The following is a 19,245-nucleotide window of genomic DNA, read 5'->3' as shown; positions in this document are numbered from 1 at the left end:
TGTAAAAGAAACTCACAGGGATTCCTAACCCTTCCACATTCGTGAGGACAGAGAAAGAAGGAGCATGCTCTGCACTAAAAATGAACGCTCACCCAAAACTCACCCATGCTGGTGCCTTGATCTTGGACTGTCTAGCCTCCAGAACTATGAGTGATAAATTTTTGTAATTTATAAGCTATTAATACCAAATGTGTGGCATTTTGTTACAGCCACCTGAAAAAACTAAGACAAGCACAACAATTGTCGAATACCTATCCTCTTCAAGTTCAGAAGAGTCATTCCCCAGGGTAGACCATATGCTGAACCATAAAACAAGTTTCAGTATAATTAAATGCATTGTAATCATACATATTATATTCTTTAAGCAAATGAAATTCATAATTTATTGTAGAAGGAAAGTTTGGAAATTCACAATGTGGGACCATTAAACACATATTCTCACTAATACTCAATGGTTTAAAGAAGATAAATTAGAAAATACTCTTACATATAAATGAAAACAAACACAATATACCAGAGCTTTTGGAATGCAGCTGACACAATGTTTCAAGGGAAATTTGTAGTATAAGAGGACATATTAAAAAAGGAAGATCTCAAATTTATAATCTAACATTCCACTGTAAGAAACCAAAAGAAAAATAAGTGGATACTTTGTTACAGTAGCTCTGAGAAAGTAACACAGATTTTGGCACCGAAAGTGAATATGCGGCTATGTGGCAAGAGAATTGAATAATGTATTGAGGCTGGAAGACTTTTGAAGAGAAAGCCTAGATAGTGTTGAAGAGACTTTTGGTAAAAATGTGGAGGTTAAAGCTTTTTCTTGAGATCTCAGGTGGAAATGAGGAATATATTACTGGAAACTAGAAGAAAGATGATTCTTGTTACAAGTGGCAGGCAGCTTGACCAAACTATGTTCTAATGTTGGACAGAAAATATAACTTGTAAACAATGAACTTTGATGTTTATAAGCAGTGTGTGGTACAGCCTAGTGTCTCCTTGCTACTAATAGTAAAATGTGAGAGGAAAGAGATGGAGGGACAATTACCTAAAAAGGAACCAGAACTAAGTGGTTTGGAAAATTCTGTATATCCATATTACTATAGATACTAAAGCATGCTCTGGAGAGAAAACCAAGGATAGGATCAGAAAATATTTTGCTGAAGATTTTTATCATTTCCTACTAATCAACCATCCCAGCAGAAGCCAGCATAGTGCTGGTGTGAATCCTTTTGACTTTACATCCACATTAGACTCACAGAGTTTTTGAGAAGGATATATATGTCAACAGAAACACTGCAGACTTGGACTGAAGGATACAGAGACAAAACAAAATGAAGGAATGCTATCAAACTTCCAAAACTCTATAATAAAAAAGCAGGTTGAGAGGATTAAGTCCTGTCTGCCTCTGTAAATCCCAAGAACAGGGCTCCAGTTGTTTCCATATGCAAAGACATGGGGCAACCAACACCTTCACAGTGGAGAGGGCAGTACCGTCTCAGAGTGTTGAAGTGGGTGGGCTGCTACCATTGCCAGAGCATGGGGCTACTCCTTGGGACCCAAAGAGAATTATTCTCAGGGCTTGAAATCTAATGGAATTTCCTCTGCTGATTTTCAGACTTGTTTGAGACATGTTACCCTTTATTCCTTCCAATTTCCTCCTTTCAGAATGTGAATGTCTGTTCTATCTATGCATGTTTCACCATTGCTTTTGTAAACAGATAACTTGTTTCTGAATTTCATTGGTCCAAAAATGGAGAGGAATTTTGCTTCAGGATGAATGGATCATACCCAAAATCTCACCCACACTTGATTTAGATGATGACAACTTAGATTCTGATTTTATCATAATCAGGTGAGACTTTAGACTTAGAGTTGATGTTACAATGCAGTAAGGCTTTGGGGAATGCTAGGGTGTGGTGAATGTATTTTGTACATGTATACTGGAAGGATGTGAATTTAGGGAGGCTAGAGGCAAACTTGGTTGAACTGTGTCCATCCCACGATTTATATCCACCTGTAAATATGAACTGAGTTAGAAACAGAATCTTTGCAGATGGAATCAAAGTTAAGATGTGGTCATAATGGATTAGGATGAAACCTAAATCCAATAAACAGTGTCCACATAGGTAGAAGGAGAACACTGAGACACAAGGAGTGTGAACACTGAGACACAAGGAGGGAGGAAGGTCATGTGAAGATGGAGGCAGACCTTAGAGAGATGAAGCTATAAGTGGAGGAACACCAAGGACTGCCAGTAACCAACCTCTAGAAGTGAGAAAGAGACAAGGAAGAATGGCCCTGCCTACAGCATGCTTTTAAACATCTAGACTTCAGGAATGGGAAGAAATACATTTCTGTTGTTTAAGTATACAGAATTCGTACTACTTCATTACAGCACCTGTAGGAAACTGTTAGTCTGTAACCCCTCCTCACCAGCACCAAAAAACACAAACTGAATTGGTCATCAAAATTTTCCCAAAAAGAAAAGAATTAAATGGATTTATTGATGAATGCCACAGAATGTTTGAAGGGGAATTAACTCTAACCCTTCACAAAGTCTTCCAAAATTCTTCCCAACTTATTTTATGAGGCCAGTTACATTTGAGCAAACAAAGGTGTTACAAGAAAATAAAACTACAGGTTCCCTTAGGAATGTAAACTCAAAACTCCTCAATAAAATCTGTGCAAACCAAATCCAGCCAGATATACAAAGGACTATGTACCATAACCAACTGATCAGTAGCACAAGGATGCTTTGGCAAACAAGATTAAATAATGCAATATACTGCATTTATAGAATGAAAGACAAAATTCAAAATCCTCCCAATCGATTCAGAAAAAAAGTGTTTGGAAAAAACCAAACTCTCTTCTATGTTAAAAACAACCTCAACAAAACTTTAAATAGAAGGAAACTTTCTCAAGCTAATAAAAGGAATTTATGAGGAACCCATAGCCAGATAAGGCGATGGCACCCCACTCCAGTACTCTTGCCTGGAAAATCCCATGGATGGAGGAGCCCGGTAGGCTGAAGTCCATGGGGTCGCTCAGAGTCGGACAGGACTGAGCGACTTCACTTTCACTTTTCACCTTCATGCATTGGAGAAGGAAATGGCAACCCACTCCAGTGTTCTTGCCTGGAGAATCCCAGGGACAGGGCAGTCTGGTGGGCTGCTGTCTATGGGGTCGCACAGAGTCGGACACGACTGAAGTGACTTAGCAGCATAGCCAAGATCATCCTTAATGGTGAAAGACTGAAAGCTTTTCTCTGAAGGATGGATACAACACCAGAATATCGACTTTATTTAACATCATATTGGAAGTTCTAAGTAGGGCAATTAGGCAGGAAAAGTAAATAAAAGTCATCAGATTGAAAAAGAAGTAAAAATTTCTTTGTTCACAAATAAATGATCTTGTATACAGAAATCCTAAGAAATTCACACACAAAACTCTTAAAGCTGATAAACTACCTCAACAAGGTTTCATGGTATCAGATAATGTATGTATATTATCACATACTCAGTTGTCTTTCTACACATAAATATCAGTTGTCTTTCTAAACATAAGCGCTGATTACTCAAACAAAAAAGTAAAATATATTTACAATGCATCAAAAACAATAAAATACTTAGGAATAAGTTTAACAAATTTGTAAAAATTGTGCATCTAAAACTATAAAGTGTCATTAAAATAAGTTAAAAAAACCTAAATAAATGGAGAAATACATCATGTTCATGAATTGGAAAATTTAATATTAATATAGCGCTACTCCCCATATTGACCAACACATCCTACATCACAATCCAGTTTTCTTTTTTGTGTGTGCAAAAATTGACATGATCCTAAAATTGTATGCAATTTCAAAAGAACCAAGATATCTATAACTATCTTGGAAAAAAAGAGTAAAATTGAGGGACTACTATTATCTAATTTCAAAAATTACTACAAAAAAGCAATGATTAAGAGTGTGGGGCAATAGCATAAGCACAGACACACAGATAAATGAAGTAACACTTAGAGTTCAGAAATAAACTTTTGCATTTAAGATCAAGTGATTTTTGTCAAAAATGCCAATATAGCTTAATCATAACTTAAGGAAAGAATTGTTTATTCAGCAAGTAGTGCCGAGACAACTCGATATTCACATGCAAAATAATATATCAGTTTCACCCTATTCAAAATGCATTGAAAACAATGCAATCACTAAAAATATGAACTATAGATTTTAATTTTTATGATCATAGATTAGGCAAAGGTTTCCTAGATATAACCCCAAAATGCCCAAGGAAAAAACAAAGATATATTGGATTTCATAAAAATGCAAGCCATGTGTCCTTCAAATGATACTATCAAGAAAATTTTTCAAACAACAGATAATGGGATAAAATATATGCAGGGGACTACAATCTATACTATATAAAGAACTCATACAACTCAATTATAAAAAGACTACTCAATTAAATAATAGGCACAGTATTTGAAAATATCAGTTACCTAAAGAAGTTATCCAAGTGACCAATAATTGTATGAAAAATGCTCAACATTATTAATCATTGGGGAAATGCAAATTAACATCACAAAGTATCACTGGCTCAAGGTTCGATCTCTGAGTTGAGAAGATCCCCTGAGGAAAGGAATGGTTACCAACTCCAGTATTCTTGCACGGAGAATTCCATGGATAGAGGAGCCTGGCGGGCTACAGGCCATGGGGTTGCAAAGAGTCAGACATGACTGAGTGATTAACATTTTAGGACAGGAAAAGCAGAAATTGGGACCAATACTTTGGTAATAGGAATTTAAAATAGATCAGCCACTTTGGAAATTGGTTTGGAAATGCTTAAAAAAATATAAACATGAGATTACCATATTTCCCTGCAGTTCCACTCATAGGTATATAGTCAAAAGAAATAAAAACAAATTGTTCACACAAAAACTTGTACATGAGTGTTTATAGAAGTGTTATTCATAAGAGCCAAAAAGTAGAAACAAGTCAAATGTTCAGTTGATGAGTAGATAAAATGCTGTATATCAATATGATGGAATATTGTTTAGCCATAAAAATGAAATACTGATACATGCTATAACATGGAAAACCTAAAACTTAAAGTGAAAGAAGCTAGGCACAAAAGGCCAATTATTGTATGGTTCTATTTATATGAAATACCCAAAATAGATAAACCATAGAAGCAGAAAGTAGATTAGCAATTACTTGAGGTTGAAGTTAAAAAAGTTCATGAAGAGTGACTGCTAATTCACAAGAGAGTTTTGGGTAGGTGATAAGATATTCTGGGACTATACACTGTTGGAGTTTATATAAGTTTGTGAATATTAAAAACTACTGAATTTTACTTTTAAACTTTAAAAGAATGAATTTTATGGTATAGGAATTATATCTCAAATGTAGTTAAAAATTCTGTAGGTATTAGGTATGGCTTAAAGTAGGCACAGAATGGGAGTCTTCTATTTTTAGATTGCTGTATTTTTTTTGTTCTAATCATATGACTCTGAAAACACTGATACTTGTGCCATGATTTCTCTGAGGTGATTCTTTTTTCTTGTGAGTTCACTATCATTTCTTCGCTTTCTTTTCCTCCCATTGAAATACTGGAAATAAATTCATTTTTTAGAAGTTCATTTCTATTAAAGTCTATTGAATATTTAGAAATTTACCTATGAGACTATGTGTTACATATTTTACCAGGAACCAAAGCTAAAACATTGAAAGAAAATTAGATATATTCCCTGACAGGACTGAATTTTCAGTCTAGATAGGACTGCCGAAATTAAATCAGTAAGCAAAATCAGTGCAGTGATTTTGAAGGACGTATTACACAGGATTGAAACAAGTAGATGTAATCTTGATTAGAGCATAATGATAATGCATTTTCCTTTGTTTATCTCTTATTATATGCCTTTCAGCCACCATATTCAATTGAGATGTCAATTTCTAAATAGTCCATTTAATACCCAGTTGATCCTAGACAGTCAACCACTTTCACTAGGTTTTAGACCTTCAGAAATACTGTTTGTGGTAAAAATAATGAAAAAAATGGAGAAAAGCTTTTTGATAGCTGTTCAGTTGATCTTAGTTAAATGTATGATATATTTTCTGATGGCTAATAAATTCACTCAGCTGTAGTTTAGAGATCTAGAGATGGTCTAGTGGCCAGATCCATTCCCATCTGAGCTAGTTACTACTGTTTCACTCAGTTTCCAGACAATGCTTTGTGTCACAGATAACCATTACTAGAACATTGCTTCCACTCTAAAATATTACACATATATGCAAAATATATGTATGTATACATATATATGTAATCCTACACACATGATTTTATGAATATAATTTATTTACATTTAAGCACATATATATTTACATATATATATAGAGAGAGAGAGATAAAGAGAAAGAAAGTAATTTTTAAATTCTAAGCCAATAGCACAATTATTAATATTACATATAATAATAGATGAGCAGCTATTTCCTTAACATCAAGGGTGTTTTAACAACAATGAGATCTCACTGTTTCATACTGTAGGATTATGTGATATCCTCATATGTGATACAGAGAAGGCAATGGCACCCCACTCCAGTACTCTTGCCTGGAAAATCCCATGGACAGAGGAGCCTGGTGGGCTGCAGTCCATGGGGTCGCTAAGAGTCGGACATGACTGAGCAACTTCCCTTTCACTTTTCACTTTCATGCACTGGAGCAGGAAACGGCAACCCACTGCAGTGTTCTTGCCTGGAGAATCCCAGGGACAGGGGAGACTGGTGGGCTGCTGTCTATGGGGTCGCACAGAGTCGGACATGACTGAAGTGACTTAGCAGTAGCAGCATATGTGATAAAACATTGTAAATAAGAATCTTATCAAATTTGTGCTTTTAATCTTCATTTCATGGGTTACAAAACAAATATTTGAGCTATCATTTATTTATGAGCACTATTCAGTACCAAGGACATTCTAGTGAAAACTCTGAATCTATTATACTTTAAATTATACTCTTTCTAATTAAACCTAATAAACCATCTCCTGAGGAAGTACGGGCAGTCCTCAGTTTAGGATGGTTTGACTTATGAGGCGATATGTGTTCAGTTTAAACTGCACTTCAAGTTTCGACTTTGATTTTTCCCATGCTAGCCATAAGCCATAGTATACCCTCTCTACTGATACTCTGTTGGGGTGCTGGGAGCCACGGAAAGCTGCATCTTCCAGTCAGCAACATGATCATCAGGGTAAACAACCAACACACTTGTAACCATTCTGCAGCCAAACAACAGTTCTGTTTCTCACTTTCAGTCATCAATAAATTACGTGAGGTATTCAGCAGTTTATTATAAAAGAGTCCCTATGTTAGACAGTTTTGCTCAAAATCAGACTAAGGTAAGTGTTCTGAGCACATTTAAGGTAGGATATATGTATACCTATGGTTGATTCATGTTGATATTTGACAGAAAACAAGAAAATTCTGTAAAGCAATTATCATTCAAAAAAAAAAAAAGAGGTAGGCAAGGCTGATCTATGATGTTTGGTGGGTTAGGTGTTAAATTAACCTACCAATTATAACATTTTCAACTTACCATTGCTAATCCTATCATAAGTTGAGAAAGATTCGTAGTTTAATTTTTTGCTAGATCTATCATACTAAAGAATACATACAAAACTCATTAGTGATAAATCCAAACAAAATCATTTTCCTTTTTCCTAGTTGAAATCCAATATAATCTTCATAGTATACATCTCTAACAAACCCCCTTCCACTGTACTTTTCAGTTACTGTCCCTAAATTGCCGTTGATCTTCTTGTCTTCCCTGAGTCCCCCACATGTTCTGTATCTCATTGGTGAGACACTTTGTCTTCAATAATATCATCCTGTCTCTCCTGGGCTGTACCTTCCTTATAGGCAGAAATCCTTTTGCCATCCGTCCCTAAATCTTTAAATTACTGACCTTCAATTTGAATCCTAGGTCTCTCAGTCAGCCTCAGCAATGCAGTCAATTGTCTCCTCCAAGGCTTTCTTTTTATCATAGTCTTAGGAATGGTTATATCAAGAAATAACCTTGAAAACATTTGAAAAGGAATTACTTCGGGGGAATGTGTTAGGGGCAGATGACTGTTTTCCTTGAAGACTTCCAAGATGCCTCTAGAATAAACAGAGGCATGGAAATGAAGGAACTGTTGTTTTGCATACTATGTACAGCGAGAATAGAAGGAAGCAAAAATTCTGGCCTGGGTTGGTCAGAATCTAGCGTTCAAACTCTTTTAAACATTCTGTCCTTGACAGTAAGGTATGGAGATAATTTTTAAATCCTGCTCATTGTCTCTGCTATTAGATCAAGTTCTGGTTCTTAGTAACTATGATATCTTCAATAAAACTAGTTCACAATTTCATTTTCCCACTTTTTATTGAGATGCATACATCAGAACTTCTCAATCATTCATACACTTCCAGTAATTTCAACAAAGAAAAAGAACTTTATGTGCAAAGTGAGAAAAATTACTTTCTTAGATTACATGCCTGTCTCTGGCTGGTTTGCTTTTTAACACAGCTTTTTTTTTCATGTATATATTTTACAATTACAACTTTTACTATTAGTGATTAGATTACAACCCACTCAAAACTGAAGGTAACACACCTTATGACATTAGGATTGATGTTGACCAAGAGATAAAATAATTTTTCCCTCCTAATATTACTAAAGGCAGATCACAATGAACAATCAAACAATGACCAGTTTGGCATTAAACTCAAAGAAGCGGTTCTCTTTGTCCACTATTTGGGTGTTAGAATAACACAGCTATTTTTAAAGTAGCATCTTATATTTTACAAAAGTCCTTTTCCTTGCCCTGAAGACAAGTCTAGAAAAAAAAAAAAAATATATATATATATATATATGTATTTAGGAAGGAGTGTGGTTCAGTTTCACACCTTCTTCTTTAAAAGTGAAGACTTGAGACAGGGGTATGTGTGTGTGTTAGTTTCTCAGTCGTGTCCAACTCTTTGCAACCCCATGAACTGTAGCTTGCTAGGCTCCTTTGTCCATGGAATTCTCCAGGCAAGAATACTGGAAGGGGGTTGCTATTTCCTTCTCCAGGGGATCTTCCCAACCCTGGGATTGAACCTGGGTCTCCTGCATTGCAGGCTGATTCTTTACTGTCTGAACTACTAGGGAAGCCCACAGATTTACTTATTAACACTGTTAAAATGTCCACACTGCCCAAAGTGATCTACAGATTGAATTCAATCCTTATGAAAATCCTAATGCACTTTTTGCATCCATAGGAAAAACCATCTTAAAATTCTACAGAATCTCAAGGACCCCAAATAGCCAAAATAATCTTGAGAAAAAAGAACAAAGCTAGAGGCCTCTAACTTCCTGATTTAAAAACATATTACAAAGCTATTGTAATAATAATAATAAAAATACTATGGTGCCATCATATATACAGATCAAATGTAAAGGCAAATGTACAGATCTATGGAATAGAACTGATATCCAAGAAGTAAACCCTTGCATATCGATCAGGTAATCTTCAACAAGGGTGCCAATACTGCACAATGAGAAGAGACAGTCTCTTAAACAAATACTGCTAGGAAAACTGGATATCCACATTCAACAGAATGAAGGAGGATCCTTATCTACACCACACACAAAAATTAACTCAAAATGGATGAAAGATTTAAACATAAGATGAGAAACAATAAAATTCTAGAAGAAAATATGGGGGAAAACTTCACGACATTGTAATAAAAAATGATTTCTTGAATATGACATCAAAAGCACAGGCAACAAAAACGCAAACCTCTGGCTAGCCTCAGAAGGAGAAAAGAGAAAACACCCAAATATATGCAATAAGAAATCAAAGAGGAAAAGTAACAACCAATACACAGATATAACACAGAAACACAAAAAACCATAGGAGAATATTATGAACAGTTATATGCCAATAAACTGGACAACCTAGAAGAAATGGACATATTTCTAGAAACATACACCCTGCTAAACCTGAATTAAGAAGAAACAGATTATTTGAACAGACCAATCACTAGAAGTGAAACAGAATCTATAATCAAAATAAATAGATAATAACATTTTTTAAAAATCTTCCTTCAAACAAAAATTCAGAATCAGATGGCCTCACTGAGGAATTCTACCACACATACAAAAAAATTACACCTATCTTTCTCATACTATACTGAAAAATTGAAGAGGAGGAAACACTCCCAAATTCATTTTATGAAGCTACCATCATGGTAATATCAAAACCACACAAAGACACTATCAAGAGACAGGTACAAGACACACACTGTCTCTGTGTGTGAGAATAATTTCTTGCTTCACCAAACTTTGTTTGGTCAGGGTCCTCAATCTTCTCCTAGGCCCATCTGTGCATTTCCTTGTAAACTTAGTTTTAGTAAACCCCCTACCCACTCTAAGTCATTTTAACTAGAATCCTCTGGCCACCCTTGATAACTGATCATCCTCAGTTGCTGATCAGGTTCCTTACTCTCTCCTGTTCCCCAGGTGATGTCTGATTCCCCTGGCCTGCCTTCAGCAAGAATCCTATTTAGGTCAGTTTAGCCAGAACACCGGAGAAGGCAATGGCAGCCCACTCCAGTACTCTTGCCTGGAAAATCCCATGGACGGAGGAGCCTGGTAGGCTGCAGTCCATGGGGTCACGAAGAGTTGGACATGACTAAGTGACTTCACTTTCACTTTTCACTTTCATGCATTGGAGAAGGAAATGGCAACCCACTCCAGTGTTCTTGCCTGGAGAATCCCAGGGACGGGGGAGCCTGGTGGGCTGCTGTCTATGGAGTCGCACAGAGTCGGACACAACTGAAGTGACTTAGCAACAGCAGCAGCAGCAGCCAGAACTCTCCTTACTCTTAACATTTCCTCTTAATAGTTTTCCATCCACCAACTCCCAACCTGCTCCCTGGCTATGAATTTCCACTTACCCTGACTGTATTTGTAGTTGAACCCAGTGTATCTCCTCCACTGCAAAATCTCAAGGCAGTGGTCCCCTTTACCTCTCACAGTGGTCCTGAATCAAATTTGCCTCACCACGTTTTTAACAAGTGTCACGGAATGTTTTTTTTTTTTGTTTGTCTGTTTGTTTTTCTTTAACACATGCCACATTTTAGTTCTGGGAATTGCAGCCGGAGTCATTATTGCTTGTAGGAAAGAGAGAAGTGAACCCAGTGATCTTCTTATTCTTAGCATGGGAGGCCTAGCCCCTGGGTCAAGACCACAGGAGATATGGCAGTTCTGCCAACTCAAGCATTTTATGGATTGCATTAAGTCTCTTCACAGGGGACAAGATTTACAGGAGAATGGAGGAAGGTGAACCATAGGAAACAACCAATAAACTTCAAATATATCAAAGCTTACAATATTGAGAGTATTAGACAATAATTCCAGTAATAGCAGGCAACATAAATATGCCAAATGCCTCCTCCAGAACTAATTAAAATATTGACCAATTATTAAATAACACAGCTCTCCCAAAAGACTGTACTATTCTTGGAATAGTAATAAGTATCAACAACTTCCAGAGAGAGCTGACCTAAATCACAGAAAAGAAATACATCTCACAAACTTATTTTATAAGCTACAAGAGGAGGAATTAGATGAGAGAAAAATTAGTTTATTGGTTCAAATAATTTTTCATTTCACAGATACAAGGAAAATATGAGACCCAGATCTGTCAAAATTCTGAAGAAATAATATGTAAATTTCCTATCTTATTAAGAATCTTTTATTAGAAAGTGAAAAAAAATCAGATAAAAATGTAATTGAGTTTGTGAGCCACTGTAGGGATTTTGAACTTGCAAATAGGTCAATTGACAAGAGAAAATTATATATGAAAGAAAAATCTAGAAGATTACTATTTAATAAGTCAAGTGAGAAAACTTTTTTCATGTAATACTATGTTAATCCCACACCCACTCTGGAAACTGAATTATTCAATTTTATTCTTTAAATACATTTTCTTGTTTTGATTTCTGTATAAGCAGTGATCAAAATCCACTAACAAAATAAACTTTACAATGTATTTTAGCTTCATATATTATGATTATTCCAGAAAATAGCTGATGTCACTTAAAAAAACCAGAGTAATTAAAATATAACAACACTTGGGCAACAGTTTCTAACTTAAGATGAAATTGTCTCCCTTTCAACATTTATAGCAAATATTTTCTTTTTGTTAGTACTTTTTGTTAGTTAACAATCAAAAATACTAACATCTGTTTTTATATTAACCTGGGTAGATTAAATGAAATCAACAAACCATTATAAGAACTGTGAAATTGTAGAATTGCTGGCAAAGGCTTTTTGTTGAACCTCTGTACAGGATATGGCATCTGGATAAAGAGAGAAATGAAGTGTGGGAGTGGTGTATGACTAGTTTTAAACTTCTCTCTCCAGTGTTGGTTGTTTTCTGGAAAATTTAAATAAATCAGTGTTTATCATGATTTTATAATAGCCATCTTAATTCCCATATTTTCCCAGTGTTTGCATAAAGTTTTGAAATTTTCTAAAATGCCTTATTTTTATTTTTATATCTGCACATTCACCTTATAGGAGTGCAAAGAAGATACACACATATACAGAGAGATAAGTGAACTAAGATTAGACAACTAAGATTAGATAGAAAGATTAGGACACTTGAAAGGGTCACACTGCAAGCTAATGTCAGGACCCAGGACTAAATCTACCATATACTCATTAATTCTTTTCGATAAGCATTTATGTCCGACTCTGCGACTCCACGGACTATAGCTCCTCTGTCCATGGAATTCTCTAGGCAGAAATACTGGAGTGGGTTGCCATTCCTTTCTCCAGGCGATCTTCTTGATCCAGAGATCAAACTTGGGTCTCCTGTAATGCAGGCAGATACTTTACCATCTGGGCCACAGGGGAGCCCTAATAAACTCATAACCAACATTATTTATAGATAGGTTAATCCAGCCTGTAATTACACAGATGTTACAGCTGAATTCTATGGAAAAGGTAACAGACTGGTAGCTTTAAGAAAAGATGAGGTCAAATACAGAAAATCTAAATTCAATACTTCCTTAATTTTACAAATGATTTTGTAGTTCAATTCAGTCAGTGTTTCCAGCCACATCTGTACTTGCTGTGGAACAGACTTCAGTGCGTAGACCTGGTTTCACTCTGCTTCTCTAGACAGCTTGGAATTGAAGCATATTTCTTAAGTGGCAATGCATGTGAAACCAGTATGATGACAGAGGGCAAAAACTGACATCATCAAAATACAGCGTTATATCTATTTTTCCAGTATCCCTTTCAAATGTATTCAAGTTAGGGTGATTTTCTCTGTCCTTGGATGAAAACTTGCACACCAATGCCTTTATGCTCACTTTTTCACAGAGATTAGAATGTCCAATCCAAGATATAAAAGGGAACTCTGAATTTTATTGAGCATTATAACTTCTCCTTCTTCCCTGAGAACTTCAGGGAGAATGGAAGCTGGCAGTAGGAAAGATAGGCTAAGGAGCTTGTATAATTCTCTATTGGTTCTTTTCTACACTTACCTGACCATGTTGGGCACATTCTGATACCTACAGAGCTGGGGAAAGGCGAGTGTAAAGCAGCAAAGGAAAGTGAAATCTTACATTTAAATGGTACAGTTGTAAGTTGTTTTTATGGTCTTTGGGCCTCAAAGATGTTTAAAGTTGATTTTTGTGTGAGTGTGTGTGATGCTGCCAGGGACCCCTAAATAGTTTGTGGATTTTCTTTCCAACTAAAGTTCATGTGACCTGGGTCAGCAGATGCATCATTTTATGGATGACAGTTTTCTCTAAATTAAGCAGTTCCTAGAAATGCAAGCCTCTCCCCACTTAGTCTTTTGCTCCAGGGATCTGTGCATCCCTTGTGGTGACACAGCTGGACAAGATCCATTATGAACCCAGGCTGTTTCTTCCCTTTTACAGATGGTCTCCAACTATTTATAGGAAATACCTGTACATCCCTTGTTCTCTCCAACTCTTAGAAGCAGGCTGATTGCAAAGTAGCAGCCCTCTCCTCTTTGTCCAACAAAGTAGCATGTCTTGGACCTTCCTTCTGTCCTTTGTGGCGGTACCCCTACTAGGACTGAGATGAGAACTTGCTTCAAGGTGGTGAGAGAGTACAACAGCTCTTTCTGAAAAAAATTCCTCTCAAATATTTAATACCAAAGCCTATCTTATTTAACTTGCCAATCCCTTTTTATAAATTTTACGTAGCTGAGGAATCCAAAGGCTCTAGAATTGATTCAAAGAGTTGCCTTTTAACATCTGCTTATAAAGATCTGAAAACACATTTTGGAAATTCTCATGTATTGTCTATTGGTGCCTGGTTGAATTTTACTTTTAATATCTTGCATTATGATTCATAGTCAAGGGTATAGGTTTATGAGTCTTAGAGAGGCAGTTCTGCAGCCAAATAGATGTTTATTAGATGTTGAGATGATAAACAGATGGATAAAACCTAATTAAGCCATGCTGTTGATCCTCTGTGAACTGAAATGGAGGATCTCACCATCAATCTAGCATTTATAATGGGGATGATTAGGAGAGGGAACATATTCACAAAATCTTCTATAGGGATTGTTCGGTCATGGTTTTGACTTACCTCCCCAAATTTATATAATTAAATTTTTCTAATCAGGTGACCTCTTCCAAAGCAAACTAAATTTTAAGGCATTTATGGTTGGTCTTTACAATTTTCAAAATAAAATTTTAAAAAGCAATATTTATTTTGGCTAACTTGGGATGTCTTCAAATTAGTATGTAATTTACATATTACTTGCCATTTGAAAAAAGTGTTTTTTTTTAAGCCACCATTTGATACTACCATTATTGATCAGATCAGATCAGATCAGTCACTCAGTCATGTCCGACTCTTTGCGACCCCATGAATTGCAGCACGCCAGGTCTCCCTGTCCATCACTAACTCCCGGAGTTCACTCAGACTCACGTCCATCGAGTCAGTGATGCCATCCAGCCATCTCATCCTCTGTCGTCCCCTTCTCCTCCTGCCTCCAATCCCTCCCAGCATCAGAGTCAACTCTTCGTATGAGGTGGCCAAAGTACTGGAGTTTCAGCTTTAGCATCATTCCTTCCAAAGAAATCCCAGGGCTGATCTCCTTCAGAATGGACTGGTTGGATCTCCTTGCAGTCCAAGGGACTCTCAAGAGTCTTCTCCAACACCACAGTTCAAAAGCATCAATTCTTCGGCGCTCAGCCTTCTTCACAGTCCAACGCTCACATCCATACATGACCACTGGAAAAACCATAGCCTTGACTAGACGAACATTTGTTGGCAAAGTAATGTCTCTGCTTTTGAATATGCTATCTAGGTTGGTCATAACTTTCCTTCCAAGGAGTAAGCGTCTTTTAATTTCATGGCTGCAGTCACCATCTGTAGTGATTTTGGAGCCCCAAATAATAAAGTCTGGCACTGTTTCCACTGTTTCCCCATCTATTTCCCATGAAGTGATGGGACCGGATGCCATGATCTTGATAAGAACTGCAAATACAATTTACAGATCCTTGTATTTACACTCTTTTTCCATCATTATTCCTCTTATTCCATTATGCTTTTCCAGACTCAAGTAAAGGGCTATCGTGACAGCGATGGACAAGCATATTTTGTGCTTCGTTGGTTCAAATAAAATTCAAGCTAGGAATGACAAGCTGTTTTTTAAAGCAAGGATTAAAATCAAGTAATTTATATTTATAAAAGGACCTGTGGATACACAGTCAGAAGTAGGGCTGATAATATTTTAAAGAGAATTCTTTTTTTTTTTTTTGATTCATCATTTCTTCAACATGATGTGTAACATGTCTCGTATTTTTGTTCTCCTCACTTTTCTATCATTGGTTGTATTTAAAACTGATTTGAAATACAAGACACTTTGTAAGATTTATTACGTGATGGGGTGCAAGACAAAGTCAACTTATCCATCAAGAATGGGGAGACCTACAGGGGAGAAGGGGGAGCAAAATGAGAAGGATGCCACCTGTGCTCACACTGGAGCAGTATACTATCAGTGGGCATTTTCCCTCCAAGATGATAGCAGATGGAAATGGCAAACACATTTTTCCTTCAAATACTTTGTGTAGTCAGATTTATTTATACAAAACAATTAAAAATTACTGAGCATACTTAAGGGGGCTGGAAATAGTAACTGCCCAATTGTTGTAGTGAAGCATGGATGGTGGGAAGGACTGCCTGAGTTGTAACTCTGCTTTCTCCATTAAGTAGTTGTGTGACCAGAGCAATTACTTAAATCACCTGAGTAGTATTCTTACTGAAGTAATAGTATTGGGTTGGCTAAAACATTCATTTGGGATAAGATGCTACTGAAAAACCCGAGTGAACGTTTTGGCCAGCCCAATCCTTACCTCAGGCTGTTTTTGTAAAAATCAATGAGATAGTATATGTAGAACATGTGGCAAGTGTTACATATCCTGGCACATAGTGAACTTTTGATTATATAGGGTAGTGATATTTTTTGGAAATTGAACTGCTATACAGGCCACTCAGTCAGTCCATCATTATTTAATGTCCATCACAGGGGGCCAGATGCTGAGAGAAGCATTGGGATCAGAGAAGACTGACAGGTAGCGACTCATAGTCTCTGTTCTAAAGAGCTTTCCATCTGGTATAGAACACAGACAAAACACACAGTCAAAGGAAATGATCGCAAATTTCAATACATTTTATAAACAACAGACTGGTTCCAAATAGGAAAAGGAGTATGTCAAGGCTGTATATTGTCACCCTGCTTATTTAACTTATATGCAGAGTACATCATGAGAAACGCTGGGCTGGATGAAGCACAAGCTGGAATCAAGATTGCCAGGAGAAATATCAATAACCTCAGATATGCAGATGACACCACCCTTATGGTGGAAAGTGAAGAAGAACTAAAGAGCTTCTTGATGAAAGTGAAAGAGGAGAGTGAAAAAGTTGGCTTAAAGCTCAACATTCAGATAATGAAGATCATGGCATCTGGTCCCATCACTTCATGACAAATAGATACGGAAACAGTGGAAACAGTGGCTAACTTTATATTTTGGGGCTCCAAAATCACTGCAGATGGTAACTGCAGCCATGAAATTAAAAGACGCTTACTCCTTGGAAGGAAAGTTATGACCAACCTGGACAGCATATTAAAAAGCAGAGACATTACTTTGCCAACAAAGGTCCATCTTGTCAAGGCTATGGTTTTTCCAGTGGTCATGTATGGATGTGAGAGTTGGACTATAAAGAAAGCTGAGTCCCAAAGAATTGATGCTTTTGAACTGTGGTGTTGAAGAAGACTCTTGAGAGTCCCTTGGACTGCAAGGAGACCAACCAGTCCATCCTAAAGGAGATCAGTCCTGAGTGTTCATTGGAAGGACTGATGTTGAAGCTGAAACTCCAATACTTTGGCCACCTGATGTTGAGAAAGATTGACTTATTTGAAAAGTCCCTGATGCTGGGAAAGATTAAGGGCAGGAGGAGAAGGGGATGGCAAAGGATGAGATGGTTGGATGGCATCACTGACTCAATGGACATGAGTTTGAGTAAACTCCCAGAGTTGGTGATGGACAGGGAGGCCTGGCGTGCTGTGGTCCATGGAGTTGCGAAGAGTCGGACACAAGAGTCGGACACGACTGAGCGACTGAACTGAACTGAATAGACAATAATGAGATGAAACTAGTGAGGGATCTATGTTAGCTACAGTGTTAGAAATGGTATCATTAATAAGGGAACTACTCCCTTATTAATATTATTATTAATAATAATAAGGGAACTACTCCCAGTTTAAACCATGAGGGGCAGCTGTGTGAAGAATGTGAGGTCAAGAATTCAAACAGGCAAAAGGCAAATACAATGATAAGGGAAAACTGTTTGGAACAATGTAAGAACTGATAGACCTGGGAGCACAGGTGTGAGTCAGGGGCTGGGGGGCAGGGAGGAGAATGCCTTGAATATGCAGCCAGAGTTCATCTCCTTCAAGATCCCACAGACCATTGTAAGGTTTTGGGATTCCATTGTGTGGAGTGGGAACCCATTGAAAGGTTTTAAGCAATGGTTCAACATGCCATAGTTTGTATTTAGATCTCTCTTCTGATGCTTTGTGGACAAGTATCTCCAAATCTTTGTATGCTAATCAATTAATGGAGGAGGCAGAATTTGAAGGCAAGTAGTCATCCCCACAACCATATGCTTAACTACTGTGCAATGCTACTTCTGATTCTATAATCCTTATGTCTATGTTAACTGATGAACACTTTGTGTCATTTTGAGTTACTTTGTAGAAACAAATTTGACACTACAGAGAATTTGAAGAAAAAAAAAATGTATTATACCATTTCAATTGGCTGTTATGCTGTAAAGAAATGACATGCTACCTAACCATGTATTTCAGTGATGTGGACATTAGGTAAAATTATTTTTGCTCTGTAGCCCCTCTCCCTCTGTCCTAGCCATAGGATTATAGGCTGTCCTAGTCATAACGTGGCTTCTTGCTCTTGCAATAAACCACATATGCATTGTAACTGCAACAATGTTTTTATAATAATTAGCAAAATGGTTCCCAACGGGTATCAGTCAGAGAAAATGTCTTGCATTTTACATCAGTTTCAAATAGAACAAATGATAGAAAACTTGGGAGAATAAAGATACTGGATGTGCTCAGACTATACCAAAGTAATGGCATTTTTTTTTTTTTTTTGGAAAGAATACTGTTTAAAATACTATCAGCACTGCCTATGACTGTATATATAGGTCATTTTTCAGACATCGTTCATTGTTAATCTTTGCTAACAAAATAGCTTGTCATTTACTGCTTGGGGTTTATTTGAATTGAGAAAGCACAAAACATTTTGCCCATCACTGTCACCAGAGCGGAGAAGGCGATGGAACCCCACTCCAGTACTGTTGCTTGGAAAATCCCATGGATGGAGGAGCCTGGTAGGCTGCAGTCCATGGGGTCTCGAAGAGTAGGACACGACTGAGCGACTTCACTTTCACTTTTCACTTTCATGCATTGGAGAAGGAAATGGCAACCCACTCCAGTGTTCTTGCCTGGAGAATCCCAGGGACGGGGGAGCCTGGTGAGCTGGCATCCATGGGGTCACACGGAGTCGGACACGACTGAAGGGACTTAGCAGCAGCAGTCACCAGAGCACTCATTTGGATATTGAAGAGCTCGATGCAGGAAAAAGAAAAATGGTGATGG

General features: G+C 37.1%; 1 protein-coding gene across 1 annotated transcript in view; it reads left to right on the top strand.

The window, feature by feature from the left end:
* Positions 1-19,245, top strand: part of LOC147344300 (uncharacterized) — a 569,611-nt gene that overhangs the window by 466,967 nt on the left and 83,399 nt on the right. Inside the window, exon 8 of the mRNA XM_086379320.1 lies at positions 1-19,245. This exon is cut by the window's left edge and continues 9,267 nt beyond it. The gene's annotated coding sequence lies outside the window, so the exon portion shown is untranslated.

The sequence above is a fragment of the Bos grunniens genome, chromosome 26 (assembly GCF_055505025.1).
Source record: "Bos grunniens cultivar Pamir isolate PY7600 chromosome 26, Bosgru_T2T1.0, whole genome shotgun sequence".
In the NCBI taxonomy this organism is placed as follows: Eukaryota; Metazoa; Chordata; class Mammalia; order Artiodactyla; family Bovidae; genus Bos; species Bos grunniens.
The sequence above is the reverse complement of the archived record's forward strand: the minus strand, read 5'-3'. Positions and strand labels throughout refer to the sequence as shown.